Source organism: Ictalurus punctatus, chromosome 7 (genome assembly GCF_001660625.3).
Source record: "Ictalurus punctatus breed USDA103 chromosome 7, Coco_2.0, whole genome shotgun sequence".
NCBI classification, from domain to species: Eukaryota; Metazoa; Chordata; class Actinopteri; order Siluriformes; family Ictaluridae; genus Ictalurus; species Ictalurus punctatus.
Window position 1 is genome coordinate 25,954,500 of NC_030422.2, and position 13,490 is coordinate 25,967,989.

The window sequence follows — 13,490 nt, forward strand, 5'->3', positions numbered from 1 at the left end:
ACAGTTGACCTGTAGACCCTGTTATTATTTTAAATACAAAAACTAAAAGAGGCAAAAGTTTTGCACTGCTGTATTATACCCAGCATTATCTTTCTAGCCAGAATATTTTTTTTTATCTCTTTAGAATTTCTAGAGACTATTTTTAGTTAAAGCAGCCAAACAAACAAAGAATCACGTTGTTTGTACAAGCAAACGAATTTGCTTGTATTCTCTCATTTGTAAGTCGCTTTGAATGAAAGCATCTGCTAAATGAATAAATGTAAATGTAAATGAATCAACCTTGAAAATGTAGGTACTTAAACAAGTCACTGTCTCCACTTAGCGTTTAATTGAGGAAGTGCAGGGTCCTGTAACTGCAACTGCGAGACTACTGACTGCAGGGCCACTGGATCAGTGGGAGGGCGAGCTGGCATTTGACCTGGCACTTTTCAGTCAGTTTTCGCGGTTATAATGCGACTCAAAAAAAAAAAAAAGGATGAGCCAGTTCAACTAACTGTTGAAGTTTGCCGAGCATTAGCGAGGATTCAGACGAGTGAGTTGCTGACACTATGCACATGACTTGCACGGGCCTGATGCGAAATGTAAGTTTCTTTAATAACAAACAAAACGTTCTGGAAATATGCTTATGGCTAGTTTTATTAAATACATTCTTATTAAAATATGGAAAATCCTTTCTATTGAGAGATATAAATGAATTTGACTATAGTTTATTGTGTAGGCAGATTATATTTTAAGTTGTTAAGCTAAATCATGGAATTTGTAAGAACAGTTTATTCTTTCCTTATACTTTAGACACGTAGAACATATCTGTGTTTGTACATCGATGTCTATTATGTGTGTGTAGGTCCAAAACTGTAATGGAGGAAACTTGTCCAAGATGTAGGCTACTCAATATTGGTCTGTCGAATCCGACATGAAGGATCAGCGAATGAAACTGTGAACACAAACATCATTAACTTAAGTGAATAAAAGGCAATAATCAGAAATATGCGTTCACACACATGACTTTATTTGAAGGTTTCATTGATACAACATTCAATTCAATTCAATTTTATTTGCATAGCGCTTTTTACAATAGACATTGTCAGCTTTACAGAAATATCAACACGGTATACAGATATTAAAAGTGCGAATTTATCCCAACTGAGCAAGCCACTGTGTGGCGACAGTGGCAAGGAAAAACTCCCTAAGATGTTTTAAGAGGAAGAAACCTTGAGAGGAACCCGACTCAGAAGGGAACCCATCCTCATCTGGGTAACAACAGATAGTGTGAAAAAGTTCATTATGGATTTATATGAAGTCTGTTTGGCCTTAGAAGCAGCCGTAGTCCCAGCAGTCTGGAATTGGAATAGATGAGAGCTCCATCCAGAGGTAGGACATCCGAAACGGATCAGGCAGGTCCGGAGAGCAGAAAGGATCAGGATCTCTAGTATCTCCATAAAATTGTGTGTTGCTCGGCAGAAGGAGAGAGAGAGAGAAGAGACTGTTAGGACTGTGCTCAGCATTATAGAAAGTCTAGTCAGGGTAGGCTTGACTAAACAAATAGGTTTTAAGCCCAGACTTAAACACTGAGACTGTGCCTGAGTCCCGAACACTAATTGGAAGACTGTTCCATAACTGTGGGGCTCTATAAGAGAAAGCTCTTCCCCCTGCCGTAGCCTTCGCTATTCGAGGTACCGTCAGATAGCCTGCATCTTTCGATCTAAGTAGGCATGGCGGATCATAGAAAACCAAAAGGTCGCTTAGATACTGTGGCGTGAGACCGTTTAGTGCTTTATAAGTTAATAATAATATTTTATAATCAATGCGAGATTTCACTGGGAGCCAATGCAGTGTTGATAAGATCGGGGTGATGTGGTCGTATCTTCTGGTTCTAGTTAGGACTCTAGCAGCTGCATTCTGGACTAACTGGAGTTTGTTTATGCTCCTACTGGAACATCCAGACAGTAAGGCATTACAGTAATCTAATCTAGAGGTCACGAAAGCATGAACTAGTATTTCTGCATCATGTAGAGACATTCTATTTCTTATCTTTGAAATATTTCTGAGATGAAAGAAGTCTACCCTAGTAATATTATCTACATGAGCATCAGTTGATAAACTGGGGTCAATAATCACTCCAAGGTCTTTTACTGCTGTACATTATGAAACAGAAAGACCATCCAGAGTAACCATGTGATCAGAAATCTTACTTCTAGCTACACGTGGTCCTAATAAAAGCATTTCTGTCTTATCAGAATTAAGTAAAAGGAAGTTAGTTAGCATCCAACGTCTAATGTCCTTTACACATTCTTCATCTTTACTAAGCTTATGTCTGTCCTCTGGCTTCGCTGAAACATACAACTGTGTATCATCAGCATAACAGTGGAATCTAATTCCATGTTTACGAATAATTTGACCTAGAGGTAGCATATATAAGGTAAAAAGCAGTGGGCCTAAAACAGCGCCTTGTGGAACACCAAATTTAACCTCGTTATGCATTAAGAAGTTTCCATTTACATCTATGAACTGATACCGATCTGTCAGATAAGACCTGAGCCAGGAGAGGACTGTTCCCTTAATGCCAACAACATTTTCTAATCTATCAAGGAGAATAGTGTGATCTATAGTATCAAAAGCTGCACTAAGGTCAAGTAACACAAGCAATGAGACACAACCCTGATCAGAGGCCAGTAGTAGGTCATTTACTACTTTAACTAATGCTGTCTCTGTGCTATGACGAGGTCTAAATCCTGACTGATACATTTCATGAATGTTATTCCTATGTAAGTATGAGCATAGCTGCTGTGCTGCAACTTTTTCTAAGATATTGGAGATGAAGGGGAGATTTGATATAGGTCTATAGCTGGACAGTTGAGAGGGGTCAAGGTCAGGTTTTTTAATCAGGGGTTTAATAACTGATAATTTAAGTGATTTTGGTACATAGCCAGTGCTAAGGGAAGAACTGATTATATTTAAAAGTGGTTCAATTACTCCAGGACAAATCTGTTTAAAGAAACATGTAGGTACAGGATCTAGTATGCACGTTGATGAATTTGCTGAAGAGATTAATGAAGCTAGTTCGGTCTCTCTAAGGGGAGCAAAACACTCTAAACATTGATCTGATATTGCTATATTATCATCTAATGGGTTAGTTATAATACTGTCTGATTTTAATTTAATAGCCTGAATTTCACATCTAATATTTTCAATTTTAACAATGAAAAATTTCATGAAATCTTCACTGCTATGTAATGACTGAGTGCTTCTTTCTGTAGTGGTTTTATTCCTAGTTAATTTTGCTACTGTGTTGAATAGAAATCTAGAATTGTTTTTGTTGTCTCCTATCAGGGTGGAGAGATAGACTTTTCTAGCATCGCTAAGAGATTTTCTATAGTTCAGGAGGCTCTCCTTCCATGCTGTTTGAAATATTACCAATTTGGTTTGACGCCATTTACGTTCTAATTGTCGAGTGGTCTGTTTTAAGGTACGCGTTTGATCATTATACCAGGTTGGTAGTTTTTTCTCTCTAATTATTTTTCTTTTGAGTGGAGCCACTCTATCTAGCGTGTAGCGAGGTGTTGACTCTAAGCATTCAGTCGCCTGATCGAGTTCTATAGGATCAGACAGTGATCCAAATCTAATTGATGTCTCTGAGAGGTTATTTATGAAGCTCGGTGCAGTAGCTGATGTGAAAGTACGTTTTACGCAGTAGCAAAGCGAGGTGGAAATATTACGATCAATACGTACTATGAACGAGATAAGATAATGATCTGAGACAACTTCACACTGAATTACAAAAAAAAAAAATTACAATATTTTCTATATTTAATCCATATGTTAGTATGAGGTCAAGAGTATGACCACCATTATGAGTAGGTCCGATTACGTTCTGATTAATCCCTACTGCATCTAAGATGGACACAACCGCTATTCTCAGAGGGTCTTCCAGGTTAGCAAAAAATATTAAAATCACAGACGATTAATGCTTTATTTACAGACACAACCAGGTTTGAGATAAAGTCTGCAAATTCTCTATGAAAATAGAGTGGTCCTGGGGGTCTGTAAATAATAATTAGAGGAATTGACTTATTTTTTGTGGCTACATAAGTTATGCTGGTATAAAGAAGTCCAAAAGAATTAAATTTATGACTAGGTTTTTGTGTGACGCCTAGATTTTGACTATGGATGAGACCAAGACCTCCTCCTCTACCAGTTGAACGAGGCTGATGTAAATAACTGTATCCAGGACGACTGGCTTCATTTAATGCTATGTACTTGTTTGGTTTAATCCAAGTTTCCGTTAAACACATTAAATTACATTCCTGATCGGTAATGATTTTGTTAACAATAAGAGCCTTAGACGCAAGAGATCTAATGTTTAATAGTCCTAGCCTCAGATCAAAAGTGCTGGATGTGCATTCATTATGATCTAATTTTATGTTAATTAGGTTACTAAAAAAGACTTTCCGAAATTTTCTATGTATTTGTATAGCTCGGGGAACAGACACAGTCTCTATAGTATGTACTACAGGTGTTGGACTATTAATTGAAAATTGCTTATTATGAATGTTGTTATTATATAAAGATATACTTACAGTAGGCAGTCACTTGGTGTGTAGCGCCTTGGAAATGTTGCTAGACAGCAGTTCTGCTCCGAGGTTGCTGGGGTGCAGGCCATCAGGATGAAACAACCTAGGATGCTCACAGAACAGATTCCAGTTATTAACAAACACCAGATTCTGTTCAGTACACCAAGAAACTAACCAGTCATTTAAAGCTAGAAGTCTACTGAACTTTTAAGCTCCACGTCTGTATGTGGGAAGAGGTCCAGAGACGATGATCTTCGCGGTGGGTGATCTGCCTCGTACCGTCTCGATCAGGCTGGCGAAGTCCCTCTTCAGAACCTCCGTCTGCCGCAGCCTGATGTCATTCGCCCCCGCGTGCAGCACAACCGCTCCAATGCGCTCGTCCTTCTTCAGGATCCCAGATACCTGCACAGCAAAATCAAGGACAGGAGCATCAGAAAAACAATGTGTGTGCACCTTACTCTTTGTTGAAGCGATGCAGACGTTTTGCACAATGTAGTCCCCGATGATCAGAGCGTTTGGTCTGGTCTGACGGAGAGGGGCGAAGCAGTTCCTGGTTGGGATCTCGAACACTGAAGGGGGGAGGTCCTCGCCCAGGGTAAGGCTCTCGCCTTTCGCAACTGGTGCACCCAAGGTCCGTGGTGAGTCGGCCAAAAGTCTTGGGTGCACGGTCCCTGCAAAGAGAAACACATGGCGTAAAGGGGCTTGGAGTGGAAATACCATGCTGCGTGCTTACAAGATGTTTCTAGCACGGTTCTTTGCTCCAACAGCTGGGCCTGCTTGTCGAGTAGACTGCGGATCTGTTTCTCCACATCCTCCAGTTCCAACAGCACCATGTGAAGCTCGAGAGAATCCTCAGCTGCACTCAAAAGCGGAACGACAACAGACATATTTGCTTTTTAAACAAAACAGCGGTAAATGAGATAGATGTGAAATGTAAACATGGCTAGCGGTAAGGTGTGCTAGAGGGGTACAAGCTAGTTGCGGATGTTTGTAAGAACCGATAAAATTTTGCGACAGCGCAATGTTACGATTGTTTTATCTAAAGTAGTGTCAGTTATATTTGTGCAATGTAAAAAAAAACCCCAAAACTATATATATATATATATATATATATATATATATATATATATATATATATATATATATATATATATATATATATATATATATATATATATATACAGTATCTCACAAAATTGAGTACACCCCTCACATTTTTGTAAATATTTGATTATATCTTTTAATGTGACAACACTGAAGAAATTACACTTTGCTACAATGTAAAGTAATGAGTGTACAGCTTGTGTAACAGTGTAAATTTCCCCTCAAAATAACTCAACACACAGCCATTAATGTCTAAAATGTCTGGCAACAAAAGTGAGTACACCCCTAAGTGAATATATATATATATATATATATATATATATATATATATATATATATATATATATATATATATATATATATAATTTTAAAGTATAGAAATTAGAAGAATAGCCTCAGCTCGAAGGACACTGCTTCCTGCTTCCTGCAACATGACACTGAGCTGTGATACAAGAAATATGTAGTGACGCCATTGCTTGACAAGGTAAAGGAACCAATGAACCGGTTCATTGAAACAAACCGTCCGAAAGAACCGGTTTGCGGAAATGAATCAGACTTTCTATCAGCCCCCGCATGTAGGGTAGCGGCCCGCTTATAAAGCTGAAGCTCCGCCCATTCGGCATGAACCATTACAAAGAATAAATATCAGGTAAGTATGAACACAACAACCTCACACATATAGATAAGTATACATCATCATAAACATATACATATAAACATATAATATGATCATAATATGAACATACACACATATTAACCACCTTCCTCATGTTCATTTCAATAAAAGACCCCCTTTTCCCCCAGACACATAAACACTGGTGCAGAAATAGGACAGGAGTTTATCTCCTCCCTCTTGCTGTAGTCTCGGCGGACTGGACCCGGAAGACTTACATTAAAAATAGCCATATCTAGTAATGAATGTTGTGATTAATTGACATTATTACACAAAGAGTTTATTTGTTTTTCAGCAAATATGTGATTTTCAGTTTAAATGATTAGCAGTTAAGACATGAAACATTATTGTGGTTTGGTTTCTATTCTAGTTGAGCTGTGAGAAATGAGGAAATGCTGTCATTCACATCCTCAGTAATGCCAAAATTAAAACAGTCACACCTACATGTTCTCACTCTAGTTTCTGTGGTAAACACTAACAGCACTCAGTGAGCTGAGCTAATAATAAAAGAAGAACATATTGTTAGATGTCACTGCAGCCTCTTATCTCATCTTATGACACATTACTTTGTGCTACCAATAAATGCATCTAAACACAAACATCGGCTACATCACTCTCCTCTCCTCTCCACCAATAGCTGGTGTGTACTGGGTGTTCTGGCGTATCCAAGTGCTACACACTGGTGGTGGTTGAGGAGATTTGACCCCCCCCCCCCCCCCCCTTAAAATGTAAAGTGCTTTGAGTGCCTAGAAAAGCCCTATATTGATCTAAGGAATTATTATTATTATTATTATTATTATTATTATTATTATTATTATTGTTATTATTATTACTATTATTATTATTATTATTATTATTACTACTACTACTACTACTATCCAAAATAAAATGTAGGAAAATACACACAGATTTATTGGAAAAATCTCAATCTTGGAATCCTTTTCACTAATCACATCTTGGTTGTACATTTAAGAACCCCATTTTGTGACTAGCACAAGTCCTGCCTCCCAGCTTCATAGGAGGTTCTGACATCATGTCCAGTGAACGTTTCTGATTTTTATGGAATGCATCAAACCCAAAACCTGAAGTAAATCTGACAGAATAGAAAAATTTCTTGATTTAGAAAATACCTCATTCTTTTAAAAGAGTTAGCTTGCTTATTCAATCAAACAAGATAGAAAGCTTTCCTCAAAGGTCCACTGGATGTCTTGTTGAGATCAATCATGAACCTGAGTGAAGAAGCAGAGGAACTGTACAAGTTCAGGAGTTGAATAAAGTTATGTTCTGCAATTTGTTGTTATAATTTCTGGGTTCACATGAAAAGAGCACATCAACTTTGACCAGAACGGAAGTCTTTCTCTCTTTCTCTCTGTGTGTAAGAACACAGGAAGTCTAGTGGCTTTAACACAGACCACTGATCAGTCAGTCCTTCATCAGTGTGACAGGATGGAGCTCCGTCCACTCCGTGTGATGATCTGTGAGTAAATGTTTTCTTTGTGTCTTCATTAGAGTGAGTGGTGGCTTAAAACAATATGTTCAGATGAAGTCTAATGTCCAGTGTGATGAGGTTAATATGTGATTAGAACATTTTTGTAAGAGTCTCTGATATGTTGTTGGATCAGTGTACATCCATATCAGTTGTGTGAGTTAGTTCATTTGAGTTGAGCCCATGTGAGAACTATTTTATTATTTGGTTACTGAGGATAAAGTAAGGGTTACATTTATATATTTATATTTTTATATTAAATAGTATTAATTAGTTGCATTAATAATGATATCAGTGGGAGTGTACAGTACAGTCCCCTCTGAAACTATTGGAACGGCAAGGCCTATTCATTTGTTTCTGCTGTACACCAAAGACATTTGGATTTGTGATCAAAAGATGGATATGAGACAAGAGTTTAGGATTTCAGCTTTTATTTCCTAGTATCTACCAATTGGGTGGTCTGAAAGATATGTGCTATGTTCTATGTCGTTTAACACGTCTACATATAAATACCAGGAAACAGAAGCTGAAATTCTAACCTCTCTTCTCCTTTTCATCTTTTGATCTCAAACCCAAATGTCTTCAGTCTGCAGCAATAACAATAACTTGGCCTGCTGTTCCAATGGTGTCGGAGGGACTAAATATTTTTTGTTTTCAGCATGTTTATGTGGATTGCTATTAATTTGTGTGTCCTCACTGCAGCCTGTAGTGTAATGACATTAGATTAGATATACTACGTATTGGATGTTCTAACCTTAACTCTAACCCCAACCCTAACCATAGATGGATAACAGTGATGTACTGTGTCTGCAGTATTAATGATCTGTGTCTGCAGTTGGTGCATGCATGTTACAACATGCAGTACCTAGTGGATAAAATACAATGTGTCATCACACTTCAGACTGCAGTGAGGACCTTTTGGTCCATTTTAGTGCATATGTGTAGAATCTAAAATCTACCATCTTCAGGATTTGTGTGTTATTTGGGGTTGTAGAGTGTCTGAGGTGACATGGAGTTTTTTCTGAGCGTGAATCAGATTTTGGTTCGTGATATTTTTGTGGGCTTTTATCATGGATGAACATTTTCGGTTTCTTATAATGTATGAAAGGAAGAGTACATGATCAGAGTGTTATGTTGCTACTTTTAAATAAATAAATAAAAGATAGTGTTGATAATGTTGTTGTATTCAAAAAGTTTATAATATGGTGGAATATTTAAGGTGATTATAGAGATATTTAGAAATGTAGTTGTTATGCTTGTAATTGTATGGGTTTGTATCAGCTATCTTTAACTTTATTTTCAGTATAGCTGTCAGCTTTGGTGGTGTAAGTGTGTTCTTTTACACACACATATAATCCAATGTCCAAGTGTTGTAGATGCATTTTGGGTTGAAGTATTTTCAATATATACATGAATTAGAAGAGTTTACCGTAGCTATGTCTGTGAGCCTGTGCACGTGCGTGAGCTTGTGTGTGGTAAGAACTGCGGCTGTATCTGAAATGGCATACTGTGACAGGTCTACTGCATCAGATTCAGTACCTACTGCATTAGATTCAGTACCTAAAGCTTGGCCGTTGATACAGTAGAGTACTGATCAGTATATGTGGTAAGCATTAATACAAACCGGACCTACTCCCCGGTGCCGGTTCTGAAAACTCTTCCGTGCCAGTCCCGTTGCATTGTGGGATAGCACAGTGGTATTATTTTTGGCGTACTACCATAGGCTGAATATCCCTATTACCCTACTACACAGTAGGAGAAAAGCAGTACATCAAAGTAGTAGCATGTCAGAATTCTCAGTATTCATAAAACAGTAGGTGAGAAATACCCGGATGACCTTCTGATTCTGAAGTATGGATCCAGTGGACACTGTGGATACTGCACTATCCCATAATGTAACGGAATTGGCTATGTACTGTATCAACGAGCTGTAGGTACTGAATCTAATGCAGTACGTACTGTCATGGTATGAGAGAGGGCCGTTTCTAAGCAGAGGTGAAACGGTGGTCGCTTAGGGAGACACCAGCTTGGAGGCGCCGATGCGCACCACAACGCTCCCTTCCCCACCCGATTCAGCCACCCACGAGAAAGAGAGTACCTGGCCTGGGCATTCGGGGCTGTAGTCCAGAAGATTTTTTCTTTAGCCCCAAATAATTCAGTAGTGAATAATTCACCTAGTGAGCAGTTTGTCACTACGTGACCGAACATCAGTAAAAGACTGAAGTGTTGTAATTTTATCTTCAGTGAATGAAGTGTTGTATTTTATCTTCAGTGAATGGAGGCGAGACCAATCAGACAGGGTTTACAGGAAATACTTGTGTCTTATTGGCTGACAGCTCTCAACTCTGCCAAACGCCATCTCACACAGTCAATGTGAGGGAAAAATGGATATACACAGATTTTTATTTATTTATTTTTAAGCGGTAAAGAGGCTGAAACTGAAACACTAACATCCTCTGATGTGTAAATGTCTACATGAGTTCCAGTTTATGTGAACATGATATGAGCAGAGCACAAGGACATATAATGTACTCTGTATAGCTCTGTAGCGACTAAACCCATACAATGATAGCTTAGTTAGCTTAGCTTATTTAGTTTAGCTTGGCTAGCAACATCCAACTAGCCTAGTCTCATGTTAGGTAGCCAAAAATTTTATTGATCTGGTAGTCCTGCAAACAGTGATAACACCCGAGGAAAGTTTTATGATAAATCCAACTTTTTATCTCATTATGTCATATATTGACAGGTAAATTACCACAGCACACAACCACAATCATGGGGAAGATGAAAGTAAAATTAGCATTGTGAAGTTTCCATAGTCAGTGATGATTTGAGGTGCCATGTCATCTGCTGGTGTTGCTCCACTGTGTTTTCTCAAGTCGAGAGTCGATGCAGCGTCTACCAGCAGATTTTAGAGCACTTCATGCTTCCACCTGCTGACAAGCTTTATGGAGATGCTGATTTCCTCTTCCAGCAGGACTTGGCACCTGCCCACAGTGCCAAAACTACTCATACTCCTACTCATAATGGTGGTCACACTCTTGACCTCATATTAACAAATAGGTTAAATATAGAAAATATTGTAATTTTTCCACAGTCTGAAGTTGTCTCAGACCATTATCTTATCTTGTTCATAATACGTATTGATCATAATATTTCCATCTCGCCTCGCTACTGCGTAAAACGTACTTTCACATCAGCTACTGCACCGAGCTTCATAAATAACCTCTCAGAGACATCAATTAGATTTGGATCACTGTCTGATCCTATAGAACTCGATCAGGCAACTGAATGCTTAGAGTCAACACTCTGCTACACGCTAGACAGAGTGGCTCTACTCAAAAGAAAAATAATTAGAGAGAAACTACCACCCTGGTATAATGATCAAACGCGTACCTTAAAACAGACCACTCGACAATTAGAACGTAAATGGCGTCAAACCAAATTGGTAATATTTCAAACAGCATGGAAGGAGAGCCTCCTGAACTATAGAAAATCTCTTAGCAATGCTAGAAAAGTCTATCTCTCCACCTTAATAGGAGACAACAAAAACAATTCTAGATTTCTATTCAACACAGTAGCAAAATTAACTAGGAATAAAACCACTACAGAAAGAAGCACTCAATGATTACATAGCAGCAAAGATTTCATGAAATTTTTCATTGTTAAAGTTGAAAATATTAGATGTGAAATTCAGGCTGTTAAATTAAAATCAGACAGTATTATAACTAACCCTATAGACGATAATATAGCAATATCAGATCAATGTTTAGAATGTTTTACTCCCCTTAGAGAGTCCGAACTAGCTTCAATAATCTCTTCAGCAAATTCATCAACTTGCATACTAGATCCTGTACCTACATGTTTCTTTAAACAGATTTGTCCTGGAGTAATTGAACCGCTTTTAAATATAATCAATTCTTCCCTTGCACTGGCTATGTACCTAAATCACTTAAATTATCAGTTATTAAACCCCTGATTAAAAAACCTGACCTTGACCCCTCTCAACTGTCCGGCTATAGACCAATAGCAAATCTCCCCTTCATCTCTAAGATATTAGAAAAGGTTGTAACAGAGCAGCTATGCTCGTACTTACATAGGAATAACATTCATGAAATGTACCAGTCAGGATTTAGACCTCATCATAGCACAGAGACAGCATTAGTTAAAGTAGTAAATGACCTACTACTGGCCTCTGATCAGGGTTGTGTCTCGTTGCTTGTTTTACTTGACCTTAGTGCAGCTTTTGATACTATAGATCATACTATTCTCCTTGATAGATAAGAAAATGTTGTTGGCATTAAGGGAACAGTCTTCTCCTGGCTCAGGTCTTATCTGACAGATCGGTATCAGTGTGTAAATGTAAATGGAAACTTCTCAATGCATAGCAAGGTTAAATTTGGTGTTCCACAAGGTTCTGTTTTAGGCCCACTGCTTTTTACTTTATGTATGCTACCTCTAGGTCAAATTATTCGTAAACATGGAATTAGATTCCACTGTTATGCTGATGACACACAGTTGTATGTTTCAGCGAAGCCAGAGGACAGACAGCAGCTTAGTAAAGTTGAAGAATGTGTAAAAGACATTAGACATTGGATGCTTACTAACTTCCTTTTACTTAATTCTGATAAGACAGAAATGCTTTTATTAGGACCACGTGTAGCTAGAAGTAAGCTTTCTGATCACATAGTTACTCTGGATGGTCTTTCTGTTTCATCATGTACAGCAGTAAACGACCTTGGAGTGATTATTGACTCCAGTTTATCAATTGATGCTCATGTAGATAATATTACTAGGATAGCCTTCATTCATCTCAGAAATATTTCTAAGATAATGAAATATAATGTCTCTACATGATGCAGAAATATTACTTCATGCTTTCGTCACCTCTAGACTAGATTACTGTAATGCCTTACTGTCTGGATGTTCCAGTAGGAGCATAAACAAACTCCAGTTAGTCCAGAATGCAGCTGCTGGAGTCCTAACTAGAACCAGAAGATACGACCACTTCACCCTGATCTTATCAACACTGCATTGGCTCACAGTGAAATCTCGCATTGATTATAAAATACTATTATTAACTTATAAAGCACTAAACGGTCTCATGCCACAGTATCTAAGCGACCTTTTGGTTTTCTATGATCCGCCATGCCTACTTAAATTGAAAGATGCAGGCTATCTGACGGTACCTCGAATAACGAAGGCTACAACAGGGGGAAGAGCTTTCTCTTATAGAGCCCCACTGTTATGGAACAGTCTTCCAATTACTGTTCAGGACTCAGACACAGTCTCAGTGTTTAAGTCTAGGCTTAAAACGTATTTGTTTACTTAAGCCTACCCTGACTAGACTTTCTATAATGCTAAGCACAGTCCTAATAATCCTTTCTCTCTCTCTCTCTCCTTCTGCCGAGCCACACACAATTTTATGGAGAGATCCTGATCCTTTCTGCTCTCCGGACCTGCCTGATCCGTTTCGGATGTCCTTCCTCTGGATGGAGTTCTCATCTATTCCAATTCCAGATTGCTGGGACTACGGCTGCTTCTAAGGCCAAACAGACTTCATATAAATCCATAATGAACTTTTTCACACTATCTGTTGTTACCCAGATGAGGATGAGTTCCCTTCTGAGTCTGGTTCCTCTCAAGGTTTCTTCCG

General features: G+C 38.3%; 1 long non-coding RNA gene across 1 annotated transcript; it reads right to left on the bottom strand.

The window, feature by feature from the left end:
• Window positions 1-988: 988 nt before the first annotated feature.
• Window positions 989-4,767, bottom strand: LOC128633021 (uncharacterized). The gene is made up of 2 exons (XR_008396708.1): window positions 4,578-4,767; window positions 989-1,426 (listed from the first exon to the last, which is right to left on the bottom strand). It is a non-coding gene; the product is annotated as an uncharacterized LOC128633021 (long non-coding RNA).
• Between the last annotated feature and the right edge of the window lie 8,723 nt (window positions 4,768-13,490).